The 13,609-nt window shown below is 38.6% G+C and overlaps 1 protein-coding gene across 2 annotated transcripts in view; it reads right to left on the bottom strand.

Annotated features, from left to right (window-relative positions):
* Nucleotides 1-13,609, bottom strand: part of RET (ret proto-oncogene) — a 137,518-nt gene that overhangs the window by 75,241 nt on the left and 48,668 nt on the right. Inside the window, exon 1 of one of the 2 annotated variants that reach the window (XM_075130794.1) lies at nt 9,854-9,927. The exons of the other annotated variant lie outside the window; for it this stretch is intronic. The gene's annotated coding sequence lies outside the window, so the exon portion shown is untranslated. Of the gene's footprint in view, nt 1-9,853; nt 9,928-13,609 lie in introns of those variants that run through there. 2 annotated transcript variants of the gene reach the window in all.

Raw genomic sequence — 13,609 nt, 5'->3', positions numbered from 1 at the left:
GTGGAAGAAAGCATAAGGGTGCTTGAGGCTCTAACTTATTTTATTCAAAAAGAGTATGAGCTTCCAGACAGAGAAAAATGTAATAATATGCACGAGCAATCAACCAAAGGCCAGCACTCAGGCATTTCAGCCACAACCATTAGTCTTTGGAGACCCTAAATGAAACTTGGTTAAAAAAGTGGCTGGCTAAGGGAGCAAAATATCAACAGCAGCAGTTTATGACAACTTTTTGAGCAAGTGACGGAGGTGTGGGAGTGAAAAGGGAGGTTGGCCAGGGCAGCAGATTGACTTGAGCTGGCACTGTTTCCCCAAACGCATCTCAGAACACCTCAAAAACTGTAAGCTATCTGGTGGAGAGGGAGTAGATACTGTGCTCTTCCTCCCTCCATCAATAAACCAAATTGAAATGAGTTACTCTTACCCTGTGACAATCCTCGTAATTAAGAATGTAATGCACACTACTATACTACGTTATCTGAACGATTCTTGACTCAGTATGCAGCGTTGCAGCCATGCTGGTCCCAGAATATTACAGAGACAAGGTGGGTGAGGTAATATTTTATCAGACAAACTTCTGTTAGTGAGAGAGACAAGCTTCCAAACTTACACAAAATTGAAGAAGAGTGCTGTGTCAGCTAAAAAACACTTCTCTCTCCGATCAACAGAAATAGGTCCAATACAAGATATTACCGCAACCACCTTGTCTCTTGAAACAGTCTAGGGAAAACATTTCACTGTATCAGACAAACTGGCTATAAATCGAATCACCTTTCATCGGTTCTTCAAAATACTGCATGATATGTTCACTAATTCTATAGATATTGGGGATTAAACAAGGTTTGTTTCCTTACTTGATTTTGCAGGGCTGGATGAAAAGTAAGAGGCATGATTCTAAGTGGTTTGCAGTCATGCCAAAATGAAACAATGAGAGCGCAAGCCTCTCTCCAGACACAAATATGTTTAATAATAGGAACTCAATAGGAGACAGAGAAAGTACTGATCCAAGGATGTGATTCCATATTCCCTGCAAAAACTTTTGGGAACATCTCCAAGTTGTCTCCAACATCATCGTAACACACACAACCAAGACAGAAGATCAAACCATGATTTTGGAAATTGTAACTTATTTCATTTAAGTTAACACACAAAGTGTTCTGCTCATTCCAAGGCCCAATCCACATAATATACTTAAACACACTTATTAGTCCAATGGCACTCCTCATAGTAACAAGTCCTATGACCAACCGTAAATTTTGTAAAATCAAAACTCATTTTTTAACCTTGTTAACATTTTTTACATTACATTAAAAATGTAATTTAGCCTAGGCAGAAACCTACATTAAAAAGAAGTCAAACAAGTTATAGGTGTTTTCCCTGCCAAGCCATGTTATCATTTGGTTTGATCACCAACCATACAGAACAAATTGCTAAATACAGCCATAAGCCACATGTAGACTAGACAATAAGACACAGGGATAAAGATCCAGTTCCCTAAGGGAAGCCTTATTGAAGCTAAAATGTTTTGAGCAATATGAAACACAACCAATTCTTTCAAATCAAAAAGAAGAGGAGAAAGCAGTCAGATTTCTCACCGTTTACTGGATACCTCGAGTTGCCATTATCAGAACAATCTCATAGCGAAATCTTTTGGTCTGAACAGTCTGAACTACACCCTTCACATATTGTGAAATCCAGAATTTGAACAGTACTCAAATTATTGGTTGGAAAAGTTAGGCCTTATGTCTAACCCAGTCACTGCATAGAACATTGTGATCCAAAAGTACATGATATGAACCAGAACAGCACTGAAAAAAACAATATAACACTACTGTCACCAACTGGAAGCGTAGTATTTATAGGTGTGTCCACCAGAAGCAAACCAAAGCTACTCAGAACATAGATATATTTTTAAAAGACACTGGCTGTATCCTAGTGGCCAAACAAAGCCTTCACAGTCCCAGAACTGGAAGCCATGGGATCCCTCTGTTGGATGGGATAGCTAAAACTGTTCTACTACTGTTGTAAAAAGCAACTGAAACATCCTCTAATCGAATATGTGCCTGCATCTCTTTCAAATTAATGACAGTGTTGTCAGTCAACATTAGACTGAATAGCAGATCACAAAACAGTACCTGTTGAGCAACCCACCTCTACAAGATTGAGGCAGTGGAAGGAAGGGGCTCACTTATGCTTATATTTTAACTGGTCTTCTCTCTTCTACAACCATTTACAAGTATCATGGGTAACATGATTATCCAGAAAAAAGTTAATGCTGATACTTGCAATTAAATGCTGCAGTCATACTTTCTACTAAAATGTATCCAAATCAGTTTTTAAAAGTTAGGTTTTACAAGAATGAAGGAACTTTTCCATTTTTTAAAAAAATTTATTCTCATCAACAGTGAGCAGCCCAGACTAATTAAACAAAGGATGTACGCTATCTTTGTTTAATTAAGGGGACTACTATTTGTACCAATGAGATTATTCTAAAAAGAGTGAGCACAGAACATAATCCCAAATCTTCTCTCTCTCTTTTAGATACTATTTGGAATATACATTAAAGATGAATTGCAATGCAAAAATGACATTTTTGCTGTGTGTACATGACATCTCAACTAACAGGTGTGAGGAGACTTTTAGTACAGGAATAAGTTTTCAACTTCTCTTTCTAAAGTAGCTTTCCTCCAAAATCTTTCTGGTACTTCCTGATTCACTGGAGACATCTCAGAATGTATGCCATGCAGCAGTCTCACTGCAGTCAGTGCAGTGGCAGTCCACAGTGGTACATTCTGGACCAGGAGGATTTATACACCATTGTGACGGCCTTCAAGGAAGAATTAAGATAGCCGGAGTAGATTAAAATAATCAAAAACAGTGAAGACTTATTTCATGTCAAGACATATTTCAAGACTTATTTCAGCCTAGACAGTGAATGTACAACAGACAGATCAGCATAACAATCTCTGCTTAGATTAATTTTGTCAGTTCACTGTTAAAACATTTGGGTATCCATGAAGAACACAGGATCTGTACAGCTGATATTTTGGAAGAATGATGGCATACTGGGTAAAATTTTCACAACACACCTAAATCTTTTTAAATCACATTTTCCTTGCAATGGACTTAGGCTCTTATGTCCCTTAGGTACTTCTGAAAATTGTACCCAATGTCACAATGTTTTTGTGACTTCAGGACATAAAAATATAGGAAATTTTGGAGAAAGGAAATGACAGATGGTTCATTATGCCTGAATTTATTTAACTTAGTCTTCTTCCACCTCTTCTTATTTCTTTTTATCATCTACTTCAATTGCACCACCAAAAAGGTTCTGAGTTCAGATCTGGTTTGGATTCTAATCTGAAATCATCAGTGCTATTAGATAGGCATTACTGGACTGGAAATACCATGAGAAACAAGGATTGTCTCATTTCATACTTCCTGCTTCTGGTTACACTTTTTAAAACATAACCCTGATATTTTGGTACTTGTATACGGATTGGAACTTTGAAATACAGGTGCATGTGAAAAATAATGAGAAAAACAGTACACCACTCATAGGCAGCTATGAACCTGAAAAAACAATATTAAGTCTGGATTCATATCAGAGGTGAAGAGGCATCTTTTCATTCATCCTTCATGTCAGTTCTCTCCATTTAGAAGTCTGCTGAACTTATTTGTACCAACTGTACAGGTCTGAAAATTTGATGTCTGAGAAGTCAACACACACAGATAGATTAGTCTTCTTCTTGGTCTGGTTACAAAAAATTGCCAGACTAATTATAAGTCTGAAAAACAGAAGATAACTGCCATCTAGTTATGCCTACTCTGCAGCTCAACCTCCCCTTTTATACTGCAATGAGATACAAGCTCTCAACGCCTGTTGTACCTCAATTAGCTTTCTTACACATTTCCTCCAAAAAACAAATGATAGAATCTGGGTATACGTTATAGCAGCACAAGAAAACAATGGGTAAATTTCACCAAATTACTGGAAACTGAGCAAGTTCAATTTATGCACAAAAACTGAAACCACAGGATTGTCTTATTGGTAGGAGTAATGCACACATTTCATGGGATGGACAGATCCCAGGACGTGAAAATTGGTGAGTGCAAATTATTTATTCCGGTCCAACTGAAGTCAATTGCAAAATTCATTCACTTCAACGGGACAAGAATTTGTGTCAATGTGTCACTTAAAAAATAATAAGTTATTTCACTAACACAGTCATGATTCATAAAACAACATAATTGGGAGGAAAATATCACAACTGCATTTTTTTTATAGATTTATACGAAGATGTGTACCCACACACATCCCCGGCAAAGGGTTGCATTGCTGTTATACATAATGGTTTCCCCCTGTTTTCCCCACCACAGTATAGTGGGACTGATCCAGCACCTTCAAACTGAATGGGAGTTTTCCAGTTGATTTTAATGGGATTAGGATCAAGCATAGTGTCACTTTCTGATCAACTCAGTGAGACTCTGGTCCAAATGATCGCAACCACTTCAGAGTAATTCCTGTTTCAACAGCAGTCCATCAGGGCTAACAAAGCTTAGGGTAGTTATAACAATATTTCTCATATGTAGCTTTCATTTCATGGTTTCTAGGAGCCTGAGCCATTTGCAACCCTGTAGCAAAATGGTAACATTCTATTTTCCAAATTACTACACAATGGCCAAGATTTTCAAAAGTGACTAGCAATTTGGGGTCCCTGACTTGAGGCAGCTTACAAAGAGTCTGATTTTTCACTTTCAGAGGATGGTTCAGAACTTCTTGAAAATTAGGCTCCTTTCAGGTGTCTCAGACTGAGCATCCAAAAATCAGTAGCCATCTCTGAAAACCTTAGTCAAAATATTTAGTGCCTATGCACAGAGACCATGACCCTGTACTTTTATGCAGTGATATGGGAAATAACCCACACAACACTGTATTTTATTCCCACCAAGTCTCCCTAGCTCTTTCTGTTTTCTTTGATTTGTATAGTTCATGAAAGGCAGAGACAGCAGTATTATTACTTCCTTACAACAGGAGGCAATCAATGAAAACTTTCTCTGTTGATGGTTGAAAATTTGCCAGGCAAATGATAATTATATGAATGTGCACCGCTCATAGGAAAGTGCTTTATTATTAAGAGATGCTATTCTCCTTCCAAACACTCAAGGGAGCTGTGAGACCACAGTTCATTTTTCAATGCAAGAAGTGGATACCATTATAATAGTTTGCCCCTTTTTTTTGTTTGTTTTTTTAAGTTGTGTGATTGTAAATCAAGAAAAGTCCCACTCTATGATATTAAATACCAGGTGATCTATGGGGTGAAACACTGGAAAGAAAGTTTGGGTAGCATTTATTTGTACGGGTACTATTCCCATTTTAACAACACAGATATAGATTGCAAATAAAAAGGTTTAAGATCACCTGAAGGAAAGTTTGTATAGATCTACATTTGCAACCATAATATCTCATTGTGGAAGATATACATTCTCTTAAGTGTACCAAAAACAATAGATCTGGGGCTCCTGTTACTATACAACAGAGAACCATTAAGCTGTATACCATGGTTATCTTAAACTGTACATGCTATCAGTGAAGAAAGGAGAATATGTACTAACAAAGTTTGAAAAAAAGGTGATATAATATTGACTAATAGCGTTGTGGCTCAGACCTTCCCTTTACAACTCAAACAAATTAAAGATCAGATTTTTCCCCTTCCTTTCCACTTGCTTGACAGATTAGCAGGGACTGGTACCTAGATAAATCAAACAAGCGAGCAGTTAAACAAAAAAACCATGCACCACCTGTCATAGTAACTTGGACAGGTACGTAATAGGGGCAAACTAGCCATTGCTCATGCTGCTACCGCTACGCTTCATTGTTAGCACGCTCGCTCAATCAGAGCTCACATGGAAATGTCTCTTCAAGCTGGGATTTACACTTCCAGCTCAAAGTGTAGACATGTCCTAAATAGAGATGGGGTTGGCAAACAAAATTCACACATGGATACAAACTTTTCAAAAGTGTCAAGATCCAGTGGTTCAGGCTTCCCTCTCTGCTTATAAGCTCAATCACCTCATATAATATCTGTAAACACACAGGAGTAATCTAATCTTGTTTCAGCTAAATTCCCTAATTTACTGTTTACTGGAGTATTTTCCTTTTCCAAATCCCTTCATGTTGGTCGTTCCTGTGTAATTTCATCTAGATATCTAATTCACATATCTAAGGAACACCTCATATTCCCTGCCATGATAGGGCAAAAGAGACAAGAACGTATCATGCAAGTAGGTGTCAATGGCATGATGGAAACCAACATATAAGCTCACAAATGTACCTTTAACCCCTCCTGTTCACAGACACATACACTGAAATGACATGAACACAGTGGCATAAACAAAATGTGCCATGGGTTTTATGCCACAGCTGAGACTCAAGCACATTGACTTTTCCATCAGTGCTTTCCAAGAAATATAGCTCCCTTGGGGTAAGAGTGAATGACTGGCTCGGTTGGTGCTTATTTCCATGATTAAACATGCAATCACTAACTCCTAACACAGCTTGCTTAAGATGTCATTAAATGGAAACATGCTCTGTTATTAATGGGGATGCCAAAAAAAAAAAAAAAAAGAACAGACCCAGCATACAAATATTTATGCCTTTCAGCTATCTTCCTGTGCTATGGCTTCTGATAAAATGTGTGTGTTAAGATGTACTCTCCCTTTCATACATCTTCTCTGCCAACAGGGACACGATTTAAGATTAAAGTTGTAGTTTCCCTAAACTGGTACCGGGGGAGGGGGGACTTGATTAATTAAACTCCTGGGATTTACATGCCACTGAGTTAAACACATGCTGGATTAGGAGTTTCAGGCAGAGGTTGCACCCAAAGTCACATCATCATATTTGGTCCATTCATTGTCACGAAGAAAAAAAAGAACCAAACCTCTGGTCTCAGTGTTTAACCAGGTTTTGCACCATTAAATTTTCACACAACAGCAGGCTAAACCAGATAAGCATTCTTGACTAACTGAATTTTGGGCTGCAGAATGAATGATGTAGTAGATAACGGAATCCATATGGATCAACACTGGAGGAAGCATCTGCACTCACATTCAAATTCAACTCTGCGAGCATGAATGATGCTGCAGAAGGCTTTAGCCAACCACAGTAGGCAGTTTTCACCATATCAATATGCTTTCAGTTTGACAGTGAAATGCAGAGGACATATGCACGCCTTTCTTAGGTGTCTGCAGCTTGATGATTGACGGCACAGTTATGAGGGTCAGTAAAACTGGATACAGCATTTTGTAATGGTAGAAATGTTTCATAGCTTTTGCACTGCTCTGTTCTGGAATAAACATTATCTGACAGGTTCTAATAGCAGTCTGTGGGAGAGTCCACAAACTATTTTATATGAATGTAATAAGGCAAGACTGGGGAGGGGGGAACAAAAACCAAAACCAGATAAAACCATTTTTATCCCCTCTTTAAACACACTATCAATCTAGTCCATGTTGATTTCAAGTTACAGGACTGTATTCTGACTTCAAGTACAATATCTTCAGTGGCAATTCTCTGGATTTACACCAACGCAACAGAAAGGCTGATCCCCCAACTTTTACCATACACTGGAATAAACATGGTTCAGCTGACCCAGTCTGATTATGTGTCATACATGGTAATAAGAATATACAGCTCTTTACTTAGGCAATTGGTTTTCTGCACATTATAGCTGGCATTTTAGATTCTCACGGCTACAACTGACTTGGGGGCATATACTCAAAGTCAACTGTCATAGCACCACTGAAATCAATTGAGCTATGCCAATTCATGCCAGCTAAGGATCTGCCCCAAAGTCTTAAAGCACCTCTTTGCATACTGCCTTTTAAAACTAGAAGTAGGTTTGCGGACCTGGAGTATTCCACACTGACATTGTGGCAGATGAGATAAACAAGTTCCATGTCAAAAAGTAATGCTCCCTTTCTTCAAGCAAGACATTTTAAAAAAGCAATAAGGTACTGTGTGGCACGTGTTACCACTGTATTAAAGGTGCCAAGAGTATAGGAAGCACTCCGCCTTTGACCTCACACCTCAACAACACACTCCCCGTTGCCTTTATGGGTTACATGGCCTTTCATCTATTATTGCGCCAATCCAGTGCTTTAAAAGGAGTAAATGCAAATAGACATAACATGGACGTATTACTATTAAATGGATTATAGTTCAAGATGCATCATCTACATAAATCTGGATGTCTCCACATACAACAGTAAGCACATACCTATGAGGAGGCCAGATATTTGCCTACAAAACCACTGGCAAGGCCCAAGTCATTTTTAGTAGTTCTCAAGCAAAACTATCACACGTTTTCTACTGGAAGAAAAGAACCTTTATAATTACAGCTCTATCAAATGACCAAGTTTCAAAGCAGACTTCTACAGAAGTCAAGAATCCCATTGACTTCAATGAGTTTGAAACTCGGGTCACATACAGATGTAAAAACAGCACTTTGCAAGTATTTATAATATTATCTCCATACAAATTATGTCATTTCTGCCACCAAATATTGTGAGGGGTGGGAATGGGAGGGCATGAGAGCAGGAGTTGTTGGGTACTTTTGGCTGTAAAATTTTTGAAGTGTCATAAGCAAAAGCTGCCAATTTTAAAGTTGTGACAGGGGAAAGGAACCCCAAGTTGGCAGGAAAAAAGCTCCTCTCCCTCCCTCAGGTATTAAGTTTAACACTACTGACTACAGTAGGCACAAAATGGCGTTTAAAATCATATTAAGTACTAAACGTGTTAGCTAACAAATGGTAAACACACCTCATTTTCCTCATCTAAGATTCATCCTTTGAATGAAATGAAACTTTGCTATAAACTGAGTGAAGTTCCACTATAAGAAGAGTGAAAGTCAACTGAAATGCACTGATGCAATCTGGGACTTCCACTCCACTTTAAAAAGAAAAGGAGTACTTGTGGTACCTTAGAGACTAACCAAGGTGCCACAAGTACTCCTTTTCTTTTTGCGAATACAGACTAACACGGCTGTTACTCTGAAACTCCACTTTCAGAGGACTTTTATTATAGTTGGCTTCCACTACATATAACTGGCAGAGTCTTGACCATAATGGAAATTAATACTTCAATGAATGGCATGTTTAAGAAGTGGAGAACTGTGCCAAGACATGGCTCCAAATAGGCTACAGTTAATTTTCTCTTTACAAATGTTTAATCAAAAGACACCTGTGAGAGTCAATGTCCGGTTATTTAATTGTTAAGTACTGGTGTGGCCAGAGTCCCCTGGTGGAGCTGTGACACACAATTTTATAATGTCTTTTTTTGTTGGTTTTCTGCATTGTTGGTTTCCTGAAGCAAATTGCTTTGGGAAATTGTGGCAAGCAGCAAAAGAGTTTGCTCTCTGTCTTAATCTCTCTAATCAGAGTGGACTCTCGAGGCAAAGTTGCTCCCTGGGACTGGGGCATTGGAGTTTAAGCTGAGATTCCTGAAACAGATTATTGCCTCCATGCTGTTTGTGAGCGCCTCCATTCAAGGACCGGTACATATAGTGTAAAAAAAAGCAAATTCCATTAAGAATATCTGAAGACTCCATGTCACTGATTTCTCCTTTAATAGGACATTGACTTGGAAGGCCCTACCATCTGTTACCAGGCCAGCAACAATAATTAAGCACTTTGAGAGCAGAAAACAAATTGTACATTTATTTACAAGTAACAATAAAAGGACTCCTGTACAAGAGATCTAGGGATTTTACATTTACTTAATCCTGCAACAGCATAATGCACCCAGCAGAATTAAATACAAACATTCCAAAGGAACAAAATCAAAATAACTCACCTCAGCCACTGAACCATTGACAAAAGCTGTTTTCCACCCTCACTGTCTCTGGGAATAGGCCCTCAACCTTCCCCCAAATCCCTCTGGAGTAAGTGGCTTATGCAGAATGCCAGCATGATGACCAAATTTGGACTGTTTTAGATCAACATGGGAGGAGCAAGTTCCTGACAAAGTTTGAGATTAACACACAGCATCGAATGTCATTGGGCACAACACTAATCTTCTTAAACTATGTAATTGGTTTCTCTGAATTTCAGGTAAATAAAATAAAATAAAATAAAATCACAGTACAACAAATCAAGCACGTCTGGCCAGATGCCCTTTACAATTTGAGCCATTTATCATATTAATTATCTTAATCTGCATTAAAATTGTCAAAAAGCCCCAGTTCTGTATCTTTCAGGGAAACAATATTTTATAGAAAAAGTCCAAGAACAGCCAATCTACATACATCATTAAAAATGCCATTTTTAATATATGCTATAATATTAAGCACTTTGAAGGTGTGCTGATGTGGTGAGGGGTTTCTAAATCTCACCAACCTTGTGGCTCCCTGGTAGGTAGAATTTTGACAGAAGACTACCTTTCAGAAAGGCCACATGGCTTTGGCTCTTGATGACCACTCAGAAATATCTGCTTTACAGGACTGAATAGCTGCATATGCTCTCTATCTTGCATTGCTCTTTATACCCTGGATTGGAAAACTTTAGGAAGGCTTTATCATGGCAATGCAATGGTGATCTGCAATATAATTTTAAAATTAGAGTTATTCATTGTAGGTTAATTTATTTTTTCTGAATAAAGCCAAATCAGTGGCCAAAATATATGCTTCCTAGCCCGGGAGTAGGGAATGAACCCAGACAGCAGACCTCTACAGTCATTATTCTAGTCTATGGTCTGGAATATAGTGGCTTATGCACCTGTACGTTATTTGTGCAGGGCAATAGGACTCCACCTAAATATGGAACTTTTAGTCCTTTCTCCCAATACTGCCCTTCTTGCCAGCGTACTGGAGGGCTGGGGTAGAAAACCCCTCTGCAGCGAATGTGTCCACCATAGTATTTTACAGTTAAAATTACTATTAAAATAACTGAATTGCAAGATAAAATCCACCCCACCACACACATTATCAAGTGTATGTAGAGGAAAAATAATGACGAACTCACCAAGCATATTTAAAAGGGTTCTTTAGGCTTGTTTTCTAGGATTGGACACATTATTAATTATTTTTATGCTTGTAAGTTGTACTGACTGGTCATTTAGGTCCTATCCCAACAATCACTGAACCCAGGGGAAAGACTCCCATTCATAGAATCATAGAATATCAGGGTTGGAAGGGACCCCAGAAGGTCATCTAGTCCAACCCCCTGCTCGAAGCAGGACCAATTCCCAGTTAAATCATCCCAGCCAGGGCTTTGTCAAGCCTGGCCTTAAAAACCTCTAAGGAAGGAGATTCTACCACCTCCCTAGGTAACGCATTCCAGTGTTTCACCACCCTCTTAGTGAAAAAGTTTTTCCTAATATCCAATCTAAACCTCCCCCACTGCAACTTGAGACCACTACTCCTCGTTCCGTCATCTGCTACCATTGAGAACAGTCTAGAGCCATCCTCTTTGGAACCCCCTTTCAGGTAGTTGAAAGCAGCTATCAAATCCCCCCTCATTCTTCTCTTCTGCAGGCTAAACAATCCCAGCTCCCTCAGCCTCTCCTCATAACTCATGTGTTCCAGACCCCTAATCATTTTTGTTGCCCTTCGCTGGGCTCTCTCCAATTTATCCACATCCTTCTTGTAGTGTGGGGCCCAAAACTGGACACAGTACTCCAGATGAGGCCTCACCAATGTCGAATAGAGGGGAACGATCACGTCCCTCGATCTGCTCGCTATGCCCCTACTTATACATCCCAAAATGCCATTGGCCTTCTTGGCAACAAGGGCACACTGCTGACTCATATCCAGCTTCTCGTCCACTGTCACCCCTAGGTCCTTTTCCGCAGAACTGCTGCCTAGCCATTCGGTCCCTAGTCTGTAGCTGTGCATTGGGTTCTTCCGTCCTAAGTGCAGGACCCTGCACTTATCCTTATTGAACCTCATCAGATTTCTTTTGGCCCAATCCTCCAATTTGTCTAGGTCCTTCTGTATCCTATCCCTCCCCTCCAGCGTATCTACCACTCCTCCCAGTTTAGTATCATCCGCAAATTTGCTGAGAGTGCAATCCACACCATCCTCCAGATCATTTATGATTTCAATGGGCTTTTGGATCTGTGCTACATCTTTAAATCGCCTTGGAGACACTTAATATAGTGTCAAGAAAGATTTTAAGGCTTGCCTGGAAGCAAGACTCCCATGATGCTCTGCTACCAAGACACCTGAACCTTCAGCATATTTTTTTTAAAGTTCTGTTACAGAATTTTTTTGCAATCTTAACTGCAAAACATGAAGACGGCTGTTACAGTTATTTTATCACATTAACCGCAAAATTTGTCAGGAAATAACCTAGAGATAAGGAAAAGTGCAAAAAAGGAGGAAATAGTTAAGGGTTAGAATGATAAACAAGGAGAACAACAAAGGGTACAATTACACTAAAAGATCACAAGGAAATGAGATCATCTGCAGGCTGGACACAGACTGTCAGAGAACCGCAGGGAAGATCTTCCACAGCTGTTGGTAACTGTAGGCCTCTCTATGTATGTGCTGTCTTTACTAACTGATAATCAGCAAATAAAATCAAACTGACTTAACCGAGGTTTATTATTAAACTTATCCAGACTTGAGAGAATCCCTCTCACTAAACATATAATCGCCTTTAACATTTCTATTAATGGTCAATCATCAATTAATTGGCTATGGATTGACAAATGATTACTTATTAATTATCAAAACATGATTAATACCAACATTTTCAAATGTGGGTTACCTTTGTAACTGTAAACACCTCGAGTGTTCAGCATTTTTGATCCTTTGATCTCAACTTTTAGGGTCTTATTTTTGAGATATTTTTCCAAGGTTGACAAGATTAGTGAACACTTAAAATTTCAGCCTTTTATTTTTCAAATGCCATCTTAAATGCCAGAAGCAGAGGGCACTTGCCTGGAAAAGTTTCCTATTCATCACAGATATTTCAAACGTGGCTTTTATCAAATAGGCTGATATCTCTGATTGTAAATACAGTAGCATGGTAAAACCAAAATCCTTTCCGGGTTTGCACCACCAGGCTGTGTATTTGATTCTGGGATATTTTAACAATATTAAAACCAGGTATAGAACAGCTGCTGCACAGCAAATTTTAAAATCAATATTATTTTCTAGATTTTGCCTTTCATTCAACAAATGTTACCCTGGAAAGAAAAGTGACCTCACTAGAAATGTTCCACTATATGTAATCACCCATCTACCAAAGATTTAGCATCATGCTGAATAGGTTAAACATTGCATTTCTTTCATAAAGTTATAGATTTAGTACATATAGGCACAAATACATCTATATAAATGAAATTCGTACCTACCCATATTTTAAAGACAGCGTATTCAATATTGCCTGATTACAAGAAACAAAGATTTATTAAACTGGTGCCTGAAGCTGTGGTCAGGTTTCATTTAAATGGAGCACCAGCACCATGCCTGATATACTAAGAAACAAAGGGCAAGACTAAAAATTAATATTTCTAGTACTGAAATTCAGTTTGAAACAATTTACATTACTATACTTAAATGTCATGTATGCACATTCATAAGTGCAAACAGTTGTTCGAGAACAT

Source organism: Caretta caretta, chromosome 7 (genome assembly GCF_965140235.1).
Source record: "Caretta caretta isolate rCarCar2 chromosome 7, rCarCar1.hap1, whole genome shotgun sequence".
NCBI lineage: Eukaryota > Metazoa > Chordata > Testudines > Cheloniidae > Caretta > Caretta caretta.
The sequence above is the reverse complement of the archived record's forward strand: the minus strand, read 5'-3'. Positions and strand labels throughout refer to the sequence as shown.